Source organism: Cupressus sempervirens, chromosome 4 (assembly GCF_028749045.1).
Source record: "Cupressus sempervirens isolate cs-2001-9-10 chromosome 4, ASM2874904v1, whole genome shotgun sequence".
NCBI lineage: Eukaryota > Viridiplantae > Streptophyta > Pinopsida > Cupressales > Cupressaceae > Cupressus > Cupressus sempervirens.
The window spans coordinates 788215647-788231397 of record NC_143121.1 but is presented as its reverse complement, the minus strand read 5'-3'; the positions used below and the strand labels follow the sequence as shown (position 1 = coordinate 788231397).

Below are 15751 nucleotides of genomic sequence, written 5' to 3'. Positions count from 1 at the left end.
ATGCAAAAAAAGATGTTAACATGTTTTGGGATATTCTCTCAGCTAACATTTTGTGGCAAATTTGGAAGTGCAGAAATGAAGAAAGATTTCAAAATGTCCCTAGATTGCTTACTGAGTCTTTTCGAAGTCTCACATTTTTCAAAAAAAAATCATAGATCCAAATAACTATGAAGGTCAACAAGGCTAAGTTCAAAAGATTGCTTAAGGATAGTCATGCTACATTCTTTGCTAATGAAGTGAAAAATGGTTATTTCTAGAGGCTGCACTTGGACAATATCCACACCTTCAACCAAACGATCAACCGCATCAGCACGGAGATTAAAATAAACCCTCAGAATACTACTGGCGAGATGATCTACATGCTCAAGCAGAGCTAGGATCAGAAGAACTTGGTATGGATGGAAGGTGCTATGGGTTGGATTGCGTGGTGGACACCTTCAAAGATGTGTTAAAAAAAAAAAAAAAAAATTTGTTACAGTCATTTCTTTGTTAGCTCTGTTTGTATGTAATATTCGATTTTTTTGTTGTGTGAGGCTTGTCCTCTGATACTTTGACTCTCGGTGGTTTTTGTTGTTTCCTTGAACTCCTTATTCTTAATACAAAAATAAATAAAATTAGTTTTTATTTTTTTGAAATGATTTTATTCATATATTTAAGCTAATAGATTTTAAATTAATTAGTAGGAGATATTTTTCCACAGTAAGTTAGATTGTGATATCGTTATGAGGGTTTAAGTATGTAATTTTTGAGTCAAACCCATTGACTCGTGTTTAATGAGTAGTGATTTGCAAGATTCCATCGCTCATGATAATAAATAGAACACTTAGTAGTCATTGGATCTAGGTGATGCTCACAGAGGTGGGGCTTCCATTTTTTATGGGAATATTTTATAGATGATAATTTACTAGCATATAATAAATTAAATAAGTAAATATTATTTATTTGGTTTATTACAAAATTAAATTTTACTTTACTTAAAATAAATTCATATCCACTCATTGTTGCAAGCACAAAAACTTGCAACTACTAGTTTTATAAATTTTATAAGAGATGAATTATTGAAATTTTTATTTAAAAAGTTAATGATAATTGATTAATATGAAGAAAAAAAATAGATTTATTTATATTTTTTAAAAAAAAATTAATTAAAAAATTTCTAATATCTTTTGACTTCTTATATATTGTGAAAATTGTGGATATCCCAACCAGTTAAATTTGTTTTCAGACTATGCTGTAATTTTGACCTTGAACACATTAATTTGTTACAAAGCAAGCTAGAAACTTAACGAACGTTGATGGTTACGCTTATTCATTAAGGCCCGAGCCAACCAGTAAAAGTAATACCATACAAAAACCTTTAGTCAGATGGTTTACTAGACGTCAATTACAACTCCGGCTATCAATATCGCCGTCTGTGGGAATCGAACCCACGACCACGTGGTTAAAAGCCACGCGCTCTACTAGCTGAGCTAAGACGGCTGTGCTAAAAATTGTATTCTTGATACTTTGTTGTCATTGTTAATAAAAATTGAACATAGTGAAATTTCAGAAATTTAATTAAAATGGTATATAAATGTGCTAAAAGAGAATTAAGGGAGATTAAGTTTTTATTTTAGTTGTCGATATAATATATTTATAGATTATGATATGATATGAGAGGTTTATAAACATTTGATTCAAAATTAATGGTCTTTGATGTTATTAATAGAATAGAATTGTACTACAATCATATGTAAATGATGTTCTTATATTCAGATGTCATGATTCAGTTTTAATGAGGAATTTTAACACTTACATAAAAGACTTGTCTATTGTGTATCTATTCTAAAGTCAAATTGGTGATACTAAGATCAGTATTAGGATCTTTCATGACAATGGGGGGAGGTGATTGACTTCATTTAAGTTGTTAGGTCTTGAGATTGAGTCACCAATTGTAAAACAAAGTATAATAGTAGAGTTGGATCATTGTAAAAGTAATAGTTGATATGTTGATACTACAACAATTATTAATAAATATGCAAATGTGGCGTGTTATTAACTAAATGATTTATTTTATGAATTTCTTTAAATACGATCCATCAATGAATAATCTAAATTTGTTGACTTGTATTGATAGGTAATAATTACATTCGACATTGTTTGGCCTTGTGTTGTAATGAAATCAACTTTTTGAATTAGTAGGCAATATTGTACCCAAAATCTAGTCCAAGGGACAAAATCATAAATGTGATCTAATATATGGAAATCTAGATTAGATTCTTCCTCTTGATGAATCTACTAAAATATTGTCCACACAAAATATCAAGCACATATGTAGCATATATCAATTTAATTTTAATTTGATTTAATATTGTCCTTATCAATGTTGTTTCATGTTTTCAAGTATACTTCATCAATGATGTTTTTATTTTGGCATCTAGGTACTAAATTGATATAATGGTTAATGTACACATTGTGACTTTAAGTACTTGTTCTATTAGAGTCTTTCAATCACTATTCACTATATGTAAATTGTATATTATTTGATCATCTTATTTAGTTTAATCTTAGGATTGTGCTAATTATTAATTTTTACATTTGTGTTATTTTATTGTGTGGCTTTTTGACAAATTTCAAATTTAGTACATTGTATTTGTATTACATAATTTGTTGGTAGTGGACCAACATCCCTCACAAGATTCACAACATGGCTTAACTGCCTCTCGTGGTTCTATAAGACTATTGCTTGTATCTAACAACAACAAGTCGATCTTTTGGTGCAATGACAATTCTACCTTCTAACAATTGGTATTAGAGCTTGGTCACAGTTTTGAATCCTACATGCCACATCAAGTGACACTAGGAGGGGCATTGTTGGCACTGGACCAAAATCCCCCATATGATTCACAACATGGATTAATCGCCTCTTGTGATTCTATAAGACTATTAGTTGTATCGGGCATTAACAAGTCAATCTTTTGGTGCAACGACAACTTTGGACTTTCTAACATAACATTGAATGTTTATAATCGTATTTGAACATAGTGTATGGAGAAGGTATGTGTATAATATTTTACTAATAATTTAGGCATAGGATTTTTTTTCCCTTATAATAGTTAATTGGAAACAACTTATTTGGATAAATATGTCGTCTAAATATCTATATATTTCCTAATTTGAGATGTAATATATATCTTGCATATCCTTATGAAAGAATGATCTAAATTATTATACATTCTAGATATATCACATGTCTTGTTATTCTATAAATTTTGTGTTCTCTTAAAATATTTAGATAGCTCAAATTTCACTTACATTTGGTCAATTTCAATAATGCTTAATTTGGAGTGTTTATGAATAACACATATGCTCAAATTGGGGATTTAGTTATTAATATTTATTAGAGGTAATATTATTTCATTCACTTGTTCACAATTAATTAGTCATTTTATAATGGGTTAAACAACCTAGGAAGATGATTGACTCTTACACAACCACATCACATGGGTTGTTAGTAGATCAACAACACATTAGTGAAGGTGATGGTTGTTACAATTCAAAGCCACAAAGGGCATGCTACTAGAAAATTATCTAATTTGAATCCTTAAATAAGTCACTTAGAGAGCAAGGGGTCATGAGTAGCCACTTGTAGAATGAAGGGAAAAAGAGACCATAAACACCATACAACCAACAATGCAATTAGTGGGCCAAAGTAATAAAGGGGTTTTGAAAGTCTCCCTTAGCCTTTACAATGATAAATAAATGGTAATAAAAACTATTTTTTTGTAAGATATAGCCTCACTTTAGAAGAGAATCCACCCCACATCTACATACTTCCTTTCCACCTTAATAGGACCAAAAATAAAACTAGGATCATCAGTTTGGAGAGCCTACCACATATTCATCCTGCATCCAAGTAGTCATAAAGAGGATAAGGTTTCATTGATATAAAAACATCCTCCTTCACAAAGAAATTCCCCACCACTATAGGTGACACTTTGATCTCAATAGGAACCATGAAATAAGTAGACTAAATGCACCAAACCCTAACCATGACTATTAGAAAAACACCCCACATCTATAGGTTTGAGAAGAACCCCCAAGTCAACTTCCATTCTTAACCAAAAAGAAACAAAGACCAAAATAAGCCCCTACAAATTATTAGCAACCAATTGGCCACTAGGAAAAATGCAAACTATTATCCTTACTAGCTAACATGGATAGTCCAAGAAAAAGGAAAAAAAAAACAAATTAGTTTCAACAACTTCCATCAAAATCAAGCCTCAAATGGAAAAAAAAACCCATACTAGAAATTCAAATGGACTCCTTCAAGATTGTGGCAAGGATAGATCAACAAACATGTCCCAATCCCCTCAAAGATTCAGAGCAACATCTATCCATGCAATAGAACATGGTATTTCTCACCTCAATAGAACACAAACTAATTCATGTGGGTTTCCAATAGGCCCCAATATGTCCTTGCAAAATATACCACCAACATAGAACACAACTACCTCAAAGAGGTAGGAAATGAAAAACCCACAGTTGAAAGAAAAAAATAAAACTTTGGGTGATACACCAAACTATCAATCCCCACAAACCTCGAAATAATAAAATAAGGCCACCTTCACCAAAAATCACTTAGTATTGGCCAAGAAAAAGAGAATATATTCAAAGAAGGGATCCACTAAGTAGTCAACTATTGTAGAGAGATGGGTTGAAAAACCCTCTATAAGAAAAAGAACCCCATCACCAAACTCGAGATGGCCCATGACATTAAGCCTTGACCATCACCCAAGACACATTTAACAAACCAAGAAACCACCACAAGAAAAATACCCATGACTATAAAGTGTAAGGACCATCTAAAAGCTTATCCTTCACTAGTACTAAGTTTCAACAAGGGAGAAGAGACCCCAACATAAGACGTGGAGCCAATCAAGAGTAGGAAGTTTTGGAAAAGAAAATCTTGTAAAACACACCATTTCCATTTCCCAAGAAGAGGATAACCTCCACTCCATTTAGGCCCACATTGATGAGGAGCAAAGATAAGAAACTTCTATGAAATTGGAAAACCACACCTTAAAACTAGGTGGTTAGAAAACACACCACACATAGACCTATCCAAAAAATAGGAAGTCCCAAAGGGACAAATGCATACTCAAAAACATTGCTAACCACAATTTATATCTATTTCTTACATTGAACATTCTTAGGCATTCCCTCATTATCCATAGGTTGTGACTCACAAGGTTGGAATTTGAGAGTCACTTGTACCTATCATATGATATCTTTATGATGATTTATCATTTTACATTTTAAGAAAAATATTGATCGTCAATAAAAATTTGATGTACAAATGATTTGATAAATTCTTCTAAATTTCATTATTATAGATAATATTATATTTTTAAAATTATATATAAACTTGTGTTATAATAAAACTAATACAAAGGCATAAACGAGCTATAAATTAGTAATATATGCACACACAAAAGTAAATTAGATAAGAAATATTATAATTTTATATGCTTTATTTAATTATAAATTTATATCAATTATAATAAATAATATAAAAACATGTTGTAGATATGTAGTACTAAGATAATAATATATTACAACAAATAGTAGCTTCTAGGATGCTCAAGGGATTGAGATGGATCTCCAAGGGTTGAGTGTTGGAGAGCCTCATAGGTTGAATGCATAATCTTTGTAATAATTGATAGTGAATCAGAATACTATATAGAATAACAGGGATCCTCAAAGATGGAACAATGAAGGGGAAATATTTCATGGAGGCCCTTAAGAATAAGGTGTATTTATGTAGGTGGCCTTTCAATAGAAGTAACAAATTGAGTTTCCAACTAAACCCTAGATGTTAGCAAGGCCATTTTCTTAATTTCTCAAGGGCCAATGTGGATATCATACTTCAAGATGAGAGGGGTTGGGAGAATCAAATTATTATTGTTAATGCACATGGATGAATTTTTCTTACTCATATTATTTTATCTTTGAGCATATTGCACATAATTTTTGGAGACCCAAAACTAATCTAGAAGGTGTGGCTTCCCCTTCGAAGGAAAGCAATAATATTATGCATGTGAGGGATTCATATCTATTTGTAAATAATAAATAATGAATGGATTTTTTTTGTCTCTTAACTAATAGATATTTTTATAATGACATGGATGGGTCTTTAGCCATCCATAAGTCTAGTTAAATGGTGGTGTACAAAGCATCAGGTAGTGAATGTGGTTTTAAAACCATGACAAATGGGTTTTATCTTGTAACATGCACCTCTAAACAAGATAAACAATGGATCCTTAATAGGGGTCCTAATTATTTGATAAATGGAAGATGAATCTATTTAAGGCACTAACAAAACTTTGACCCATTTAAAGAAAAATGTAAGGATATATCAACATGGTTCTAACTTCAACATCTACCTTTATAGGTATGAGTAGTCTAGGATTCTTCGTTTCAATGGAAGAGTATGTAGATACGTATGACTTATCTATCAATCTTTGAATCCTATAAAATTTGCAATAATTCTTCAAGCCCCCAAAGTACACTTTGTTAGGATTAGGGAAAGATGAGTGGAAGCAACCTATAATCATGGAAAAGGATGAGGAGGAAGTTTCTCCTTTGGATATCTATTTGGAAAAGGAGAAGGGAAATAACTTGAAGATTAATAAGATGATTGATACAATTTTTCAAAATAAATAATGCCTCTAAGGAAATGATTTTTATGAATCTCTTAGTTTTGAGGAAATGATGATGATGAAGGTCTCTAAGAAAAATGATAAATAATTGCAGTATTGAGCAGAGGTGTGAATTAATTTTATAAATTGATCCTTAGAAAATGAAAGGAATCGAGATTATATTGGTGAGGAACTTGAGATGTTAGTCCAATTAGTGAAGGAGAATATTTTTTCATTATATAAGACTAGAAATCTTGTGGGCTTACAGGTGATGCTTAAGCTTCATAAGTAGGAAGAAAATCTCAATAGTCAATCTTTGAAATACTACATTTAAAATGTTCTCATCAAACAAATCCTAGTGATGGGGATAATCTCCTATGATAGGAGATGGTGGTTCCAAACACCTTTCAAAGGAATTAGGAAAAAGTTCATACAGGCTACTCTCTTGATAGAGTGGATAGAGGGTTCAAGATGGCTAGTGAGTATGAGGTTGTTATCCAGAGTTCTACAAGTAAGTTCCTATGATTGGGAATAATCTAAAATAGGAGGGATACCATATTTTTAAGGATATTAAATCTCACCCATCATAAATATGGAGGTTCCCTTGATGGTATCAAATACAATGGAGAAAATGTTGTTGGGATAGATTATGAGTCTGTTAACAAGATTAAGATGGAGAACATGATGACATGCACATTTTTTATTAGCTAGATATTTTTGAAACCAATGAGATTGAACAAACTCCTCCTCAAATATACAATCCTAATATTGGAGAGAAAAGGCTATGAGGCTAAGACCATAAGAATGAAGTTGGAATTAGTAGGTAATACAAATGCCATTTTTTTTTTGTTGAGATTGAGAAAAGGGTGTTCTTTTTCCTAATAGAAATGAAGCTACTTTTGTAGAATGTTAGAGGTTGCAATGCTTTTGACAAGATTTGAATGATTAGATGAATCAAAATTTCATTCCATTATTTCAAGAAACTAAAATTAAAGCGGATGATGTGACACATTCTAAGAGAAAATTTGTAAAATGTGAGGAGTCTTCATTAGTGGTATTAAAGCCTCTAGGGATCTTGAAATTCTTTGGAAAGATGCTATTGTAGAGGTGAATGTGGTCAATCATGATCAACATTGGAAACTTGTTGAGGTTTTTTCAAAAAAACTTTTGGCTAAATAGTTTTTTATTAACATACATGGTCCAAATAATCTAGTTTTAAGGAATTGAGGGTGGGAGGAACTCACTGTAATTCTAGGTGGTCATCTAAAAGATCTAGTTCTTTAGTGGGGGATTGTATTGTTTTCTAAATCCAACAGAGGAAAACAATGGATGTGGATGGGAAGGACAAACTGAAATGGATTTTTCTAACTTTTTCACCACTAATGGGTCAATAGATGTTGAGCTTAGAAAAGTGGATTCTATATGGACAAATTAGAGAAGTGGTTATTTTAATCTAGATGAAAAACTAGATGGGTTTTTATTTTTAAGGGATTGGGAAAGTAGGGAAAGATTGGTCCATGCTGAGGTTTTACCTTTAATAGGATCATTCTACTACACTATTTGTTTTAAAATACAAGAAGATTTAGCTCGAGAAAGTCCTTTTATATTTTCAGGCATGTGGTTCAGGGTTGAGAAGTATTTGGATCTAGCTTCTTTGCTCCTTGAAGATCGTGAAATAAAGATTTCCTCTTTTTCAAGAAGTTGCAATTCTTCAAAGAGAAACTTAAGATTTGGAATGGGGAGGTTCTTAGGAATATTTTTACTAAAAAAATTCATTTGGAGGTTGATTTATGTTGGTAAATAGATTTGTCATTGTAGAAATTGCCCAATAGAGTGTATGTGGCAAATCGTTCACAACAATTGGATAGGCCCTTGATATCCGGTCTTCCTCTGCATTTAGAGGGGTAGCTCCCTCATAAGATGAAATTTTAGATTTTTCAATAAGGATAAGAAGAACTTAGAAAATAGGAAGGAAAACCATTGACAGCGAATGCACCACACGCCTTCAACGTTTTCATAAAAATGATGTAAACTATTAATGAGAGCTATCAAGGAATACGCTTGAGAACTTTCACCAACACAATGCTAATTCAACCATTTACAAATACTCACATCATACCATGAAAGTAATCATAGATGAATCAACACTTTAACAATCCATATTCCTTGGAGAGAGAATGCTAAATGTACTTCCTTTTATTTCTTGCACCAAGAAAGAAAGAAATAACTAATTACACAAAAACAACAATTGTACACACTTTCCAAAAATTGCTTTATGATCAGAGCATCAGTGTTCCCCTATATCCAGGCCCCAAAAAGTCCTTTATTACATTGATTTTTAGGAATTTATAGCCAATCTAGAACCACCAACTTTTTGGGTTTGTAACCACCCAAAAAGTTAGAGTTTGGACTACTTGAAGATGGTTCATAACCAACTCTAACCCTTAAAGCTTAACTACAGTTAGAAAAACTCAAACTAGAGTTAATTTTAAAGTTGATCTTTTTACAAAATACATCAATAAAATTTAAGACAACTTTAGACAAAAAAAATACTTCTAACTTTTAATTCCTTAAACTCGTTCCTTGATCAATGGTTTCCTACTAAGAATGGCAGCAGAGGATGTACTTTTGAATATGAGGCAATATTAGATGACAACTTCTATATTTCTAGATTTTGCCGGTTGATAAGAGGGCAACTGTGTCAAACAAGATCTATGCTTTGTCATGATTTCCAATCGTTGTACTAATCTCCTCCACATGGGTTATAAGAACAAAGACCTTCGTTCAAACAATGCATACACATTTCTTATCCATGTTTTACATGTCTGCTTGGAAGCTAAGATCACCAAATCAGATCTCATAACCATAGATTGGGAAGTTCAAGCACCCAATCACTAAATTATTGACTCCTCTTTTGGCCTACCATTGGATGTTTATGTACATTCGCACTTTGTGTAGCTAGAGCTCATCATTAATAAGATTGTGCTCATAGGAGAATTTGAAGCCTCTTACAACTGTGATTTAAAAGTATCATCCTCCACTTTAGCTACTGGCTTTAATCCCATTGGCAGAACTATGTAATCTTTTCACTTGATCTGTAAATTATTGCCAAATTTTCATTTTTCCAAGTGGAAAACACAGGACACGATCTTGCAAAAGGATGGATTCCAAAGTAGCCAATAAGACATTCCATAATGATCAAGTACAAGTATTGACAATCACTTTTGAACAAAAATTGTAAAACCCCAAAACCATTGTGAGAACTGACAGTCAACTATCGATCAAATTCCAATGCCAACACTCAAACTCCATTGTGTTTCATCAAAATAATTCTGAACCTCTGAAAGTAAAATCTGATAATTCCTCTTTCTCGATTTGATTCTCTCACCCACTGTAAAAGAGAGGCCACAATTCTCACATTTAACGCTGGGTTGGGGAAATTTAGAATTATTCCTATCATTCAAACACAGAAATCTCACCCCTGCAAAATAGTAGTGAGGAAAAACTGCTCGTGAATGCATGAAAATTTGAAATGACTTGCTGGAGAAATTGATTTGGTGTGAGCTACATAGGACTAAATTTCAATGGGACATCATGCTATTTGACTATGCTTTGTTTTCTTTGATATATCTCCCTTTTTGGATGTTGCGGGTTATAGGAAGATAAGCTACTAGTATGACAACTCAAACATTTTATTTTGATTACGCTAGTCACTAAAACAAATATTATGTCAAACGGCTCAGGTGTCTTGCATATTTTCAACTCCATCCTTCAATGTGTGGCAGGTTGGGAGTGTTTCTTTTTTTTTGGTTGGCATTCGGGTTGCTCATTTTGTCAAATAGATTGTAGGCATCCTTTTAAAATATACACTCTTTCTCTATTGGCAAATTTGCTTCTTTTTGTTCAGTTTCTGAATAGATGAAGAAATGCTTGCCGAATTATTATTTGGTCTCCTCCATTCCTCTATACCAAAACATTTTTCTTTTAGAATTCCAAGATTTTCCTTTCATGAATTCTGTCACAATATTCTATATCTCCGAAAAGGACACAGTAGTCATTGAATTCCTTCTATGCCACTTGACGGTATTATTATAACCTTCTACTCCCTCATAGCAAAATCCTATTGCATGACTTTAGGTTTTTGTTTATAGGAGTAAGCGGTAACTTCATGATGGGGGAGAGAGCTTGAGTTTATGAAAAGATGAAGATAAAAATATTGTAGAATAACGCGGGCAGAGTAGTAAACCATGGCTTGGTACGATAGCTAGTGAAGAATAAAAGAAACTATGTTTCCATTTGCTCAAGTAATTTTAGTAATCTTCTTCCCCAATCTATCGAGCTCTTCTAATGAAGAATTTCTTGTACTTTTGCATAGGAAAATAATACCTTGTTGCAGAAACCATTTCACTAATATCAAGATTGAATGAAGCTGCACGCTTGTATAGTGCATGAATAAAGATGACCCTGCTAATTAAATGACATGGCCTTCAAACAATTCGCATGCTTGCTCTATGTTTTTCAAAGCCACAGCTCTTAATATAAGTTGGACAATTAATCAAAATGTATCTCTGAAGCATCATATCAAAATAGTTCAACACCTTTGAAACCACAGATCATGTTGTATTTCTAGCCGGCAGTTACCTCTAATTTGAAGTTTGGGTTGGGAGGTTCAGGTTAGAATTAGGTTAAAAATTTTGAGTATGGGGAGAGAGAGTATGGCTAGTACATGGAGAGAGAAGATTTTGAATGAGAAAACCCAAACCCAAACCCGTACTTCTCTCTAAAAGTTTGAGTACGTGAAGAGAGAAAAGTACGGGGAGAGAGAAAATATTGAGGAGAGTGTGAGACTCAAACTCAAACCCAAACCCTGAACTTCTCTCTAAAAGTTGGAGTACATGGAGAGAGAAAAGTACAAGGAGAGAAAAAAATTGGTTTAGCTGGGAATTAATCTCTCTCTTTCTAGAATTAATATAATTAATCCTCCCTCTAAAATGCCTGGGTAACAATTGGCTCTATCTGGGGACAAGGACTATGTAGGACGCTGAATGAACCCAGAGTTAAGAAATGGCAGTTCTTTATCACAAGGGCATAGAGTCACACCAAAAGGAGGTAAATCTAGGAGAAAGGGACTAAGCACAACAAAAATGGGAACACAACCGAACTGAAAAGAAAAGAAGGCACAACAAAAACTCCTAGCTAAGATATGTACAAGGCAAGTTTCCCTACCTCTAGTGACTCAAAGTATAATCATGCAAATCCATTCACTGGGAGGGAAAAATAGATACCATGGCGTGCTAACATGTGGAAATTTTCAAGTTGTGGACTCAAGTATAAGTTCTCTCTTGGAATTCCAATTTTGAGATTCTTAGCATGCCTCACATCACTTGATAAAGGAATGTATCCAAATAACCATGTCTCATCAAAAATCTCTAATTTCGGAATCAACTTAGCTTCATTTTGCATGTCATTGATGACTTCATTTTGAAAGAATTGGAGGATAAGGCTCTCTAGTTCCGGAATGCATTTATGATCTTTTTCTCTATTTGACAAGCCCTATACTTGAAATTCTAGTGATTGGTCATCATGAATTCCTGAACTTATTTCTGGCACCAAACACTCTTCCTTTTCCACGGGAATGATTTTGTTTGTATTCTCTATAAAATTACTCCAATATGAACGCACATCCTTGTTGTATTGAATCTTCCCATGATGTATTTCTTCCTTTTCTCCCATTAGATCGCTCAAAGGAGAAACAATCATCTTTTCCATTTTGGTGCACACATGCTCTAATGAATCTATCTAATCAAGAGAATTGATCATCAGTTGATATCGATGCAAGGGAAATTCTTTTAAAAGAACATCATCATATATGCCCTCATCTTCACATTTTTGAATCATTAGATCACAACACATTTCTTCAAGGCCAAGTACTCCCCTGGTGCGAGATACCATCACAATGTTTCCTTCAATATAGTCTCCACTTGTGAACTTGAATGCTTCAAATTCAAGTTTCATGCATGAAGAAGAGTGAGATTTTGATGTGTCATCTCCTCTTACTTGAAACTTATCTTTTATTTCCATGTCTATTGTACTTGTCATTAAATATTCATCAATGTTTACACAAGCTTGGTGCATTAATTTTTCTTGATGACTATCTTCACAAAATGGGGAAACTTCATATTCCACTTGCATGTAACTTGGAAGGGGATATCTTGATAGCTGATCATCTTTCTCTTGAAAATGATCTTCTACTCTTGTGATGATCATTCCACTTTCTGAAAACTCCTCAACATCTGCAAAAGTAAAGACTTCGATCTCAGAAGTTAATGGAGATGTCTGCAAGATTTCACTTGAGGTTATTTCTTCGCTAGTGGTGGTAGAAGATTGTGAAAAATATTCTAAAGAGTTGACTTCATCAATAGAGTCCTCATCATTAATGATTAGGGGTGAATTAATACGAAGGTCTTCTCCACAGAGAAAGTCATCATCTAAAGAATTTAGGCACCAAGTAGGAATAAAAGTAGTATGAAATTCACCTTGATCCACATTTCCTCCATCTTTAATCATATCTTCTATAATTCCTTGATAAATATTTGATATTTCTTTTCCCTTCTCATTAGGATTGAGATGATTGAATATGTTCTCTTGTTTTACATTACTAGACCCTTCTCTCATAGACACCATTTCTTGACCATTTCCTTGATTAGACATAAAATCCTCATCTTCTTTCACGCATGAAGATTTAGCTGAGACATTTGGATCTGGTGATGTTCTCTCATAAAGAAAATAATTCTTGCATGGGTCTTCTTTCTCAAGTTCTCGCAGTTTTTTAAGTAAAGAAGGATGTACTTTGTCAGGATCTAAGCATGCATTGTTGTAGAAGCTTTTTAAAAACTCAACTTAATTAGGATCAATGGAAGCATGATTTTGATGAGCAATAGGGGCAGGCTTTGGGCTACTCTTCTGACAACCATTATCCATTCTCAATTCACATGAATTATTTTTCTGATCAAGTTCTTTGTTATGCTCACGTATGGAACTTCTTTCTAAAGATGAATTTGTCTTGTGAGAGAAAAATTGATAATCTTTACCATCTTCTTCTTCTATCTTTTGCAAAGTTTGGAACAAAGATGGATGGATCTTTTCTGGATCTAGTTTTTGCCCACCATAGAAACTCTTCAAGAAGCTAGCTTGCTTAGGATCAATGAAAATCTGATTTTGTTGGGAGACAGGTGAATGAGAGACATTCTCATTATTTTTCATTGCCAATTTAGATGAAGCACATTTTTCAGCAAGGCCTTCTTTATCTTTATATGCCGAATCTCTTTCCAAGAAGGATTCTTGATAATGAGAAAGAAACCCATATTCTTTTCTATCATCTTCTTTGATCTTTTGAAAAATTTGCAGCAAGTAAGGATGAACCATTCTTGGATCTAGCTTTCTGCCACCATAAAAATTCTTCAAGAAATCTACCTATAAAGGCTCATTAGGAATTGGTTTCTTAGGATAGGAAAAATATTCCTCATCAGAGTCACTGTCACTATCACTTTCCACTTTCCCTTTGTACCAAACCATGCTTTAAATTTGAACCTCAGGTAGAGTTGCCAATATTCAATCTTCTAAATAGAGTCGCCAACCTTCTTTCAAGGGAAGGTACCTTCATCAGCTGAGTTACTGATTGTTATTTACTAGACCTTGGATGTGACCAAGATTTTGCTTGTTCCTTCTTGGAATGACCACTATCCTTTCAACAATTACAATGTTCTGACCAATAGGAGCCCTTCGCAAGATTTCCCTGAACTCTTCTTCTTCTTCTTGAACTTGGTTTACTTGATGATATTGTTGTGCACTTCGTCTACACCTCGAGGCTAGAGTATTCAAATCTGAGATGATATCCTCCTGGGTGTCTTGAAAGTCGAGGTTTGTTTGGAGAATAGGAAAATGTTCTCATGCGGAAGCACCATTGTGCTTCATTATAGGCGACTGTCAATCTTTCTATTCAGTCTCCCTAGTGGAGTCACCAAAAATCTGTTGGTAAACAGATTTGTCATTGTAGAAATTGCCCAACGGAGTGTATGTGGAAAATCGTTCACAACAGTTGGATAGGCCCTTGATATCTGGCCTTCCTCTGCATTTAGAGGGGTAGCTCCCTCGTAAGATGAAATTTTAGATTTTTCAATAAAGATAAGAAGAACTTAGAAAATAGGAAGGAAAACCATTGACAGTGAATGCACCACACGCCTTCAACGTTTTCATAAAAATGATGTAAACTATTAATGAGAGCTATCAAGGACTACGCTTAAGAACTTTCACCAACACAATGCTAATTCAACCATCCACAAATACTCACATCATACCATGAAAGTAATCATAGATGAATCAACACTTTAACAATCCATATTCCTTGGAGAGAGAATGCTAAATGTACTTCCTTTTATTTCTTGCAACAAGAAAGAAAGAAATAACCGATTACACAAAAGCAACAATTGTACACACTTTCCAAAAATTGCTTTATGATCAGAGCATCAGTGTTCCCCTATATCCAAGCCCCAAAAAGTCCTTTATTACATTGATTTTTAGGAATTTATAGCCAATCTAGAACCAACAACTTTTCGGGTTTGTAACTACCCAAAAAGTTAGAGTTTGGACTACTTGAAGATGGTTCATAACCAACTCTAACCCTTAAAGCTTAACTACAGTTAGAAAAACTCAAACTAGAGTTAATTTTAAAGTTGATCTTTTTACAAAATACATCAATAAAATTTAAGACAACTTTAGACAAAAAAAATACTTCTAACTTTTAATTCCCTAAACTTGTTCCTTGATCAATGGTTTCCTGCTAAGAATGGTGGCAGAGGATGTACTTTTGAATATGAGGCAATATTAGATGACAACTTCTATATTTCTAGATTTTTCCAGTTGATAAGAGGCCAACTGTGTCAAACAAGATTTGTGCTTTGTCATGATTTCGAACCGCTGTACTAATTTCCTCCACATGGGTTATAAGAAAAAAGGCCTTCATTCAAACAATGCATACACATTTCTTATCCATGTTTTACATGTCTGTTTGG

General features: G+C 33.4%; 1 non-coding gene across 1 annotated transcript; it reads right to left on the bottom strand.

The window, feature by feature from the left end:
- Positions 1–1406: 1406 nt before the first annotated feature.
- Positions 1407–1479, bottom strand: TRNAK-UUU (transfer RNA lysine (anticodon UUU)). Its single transcript has one exon. It is a non-coding gene; the product is annotated as a tRNA-Lys (tRNA).
- Between the last annotated feature and the right edge of the window lie 14272 nt (positions 1480–15751).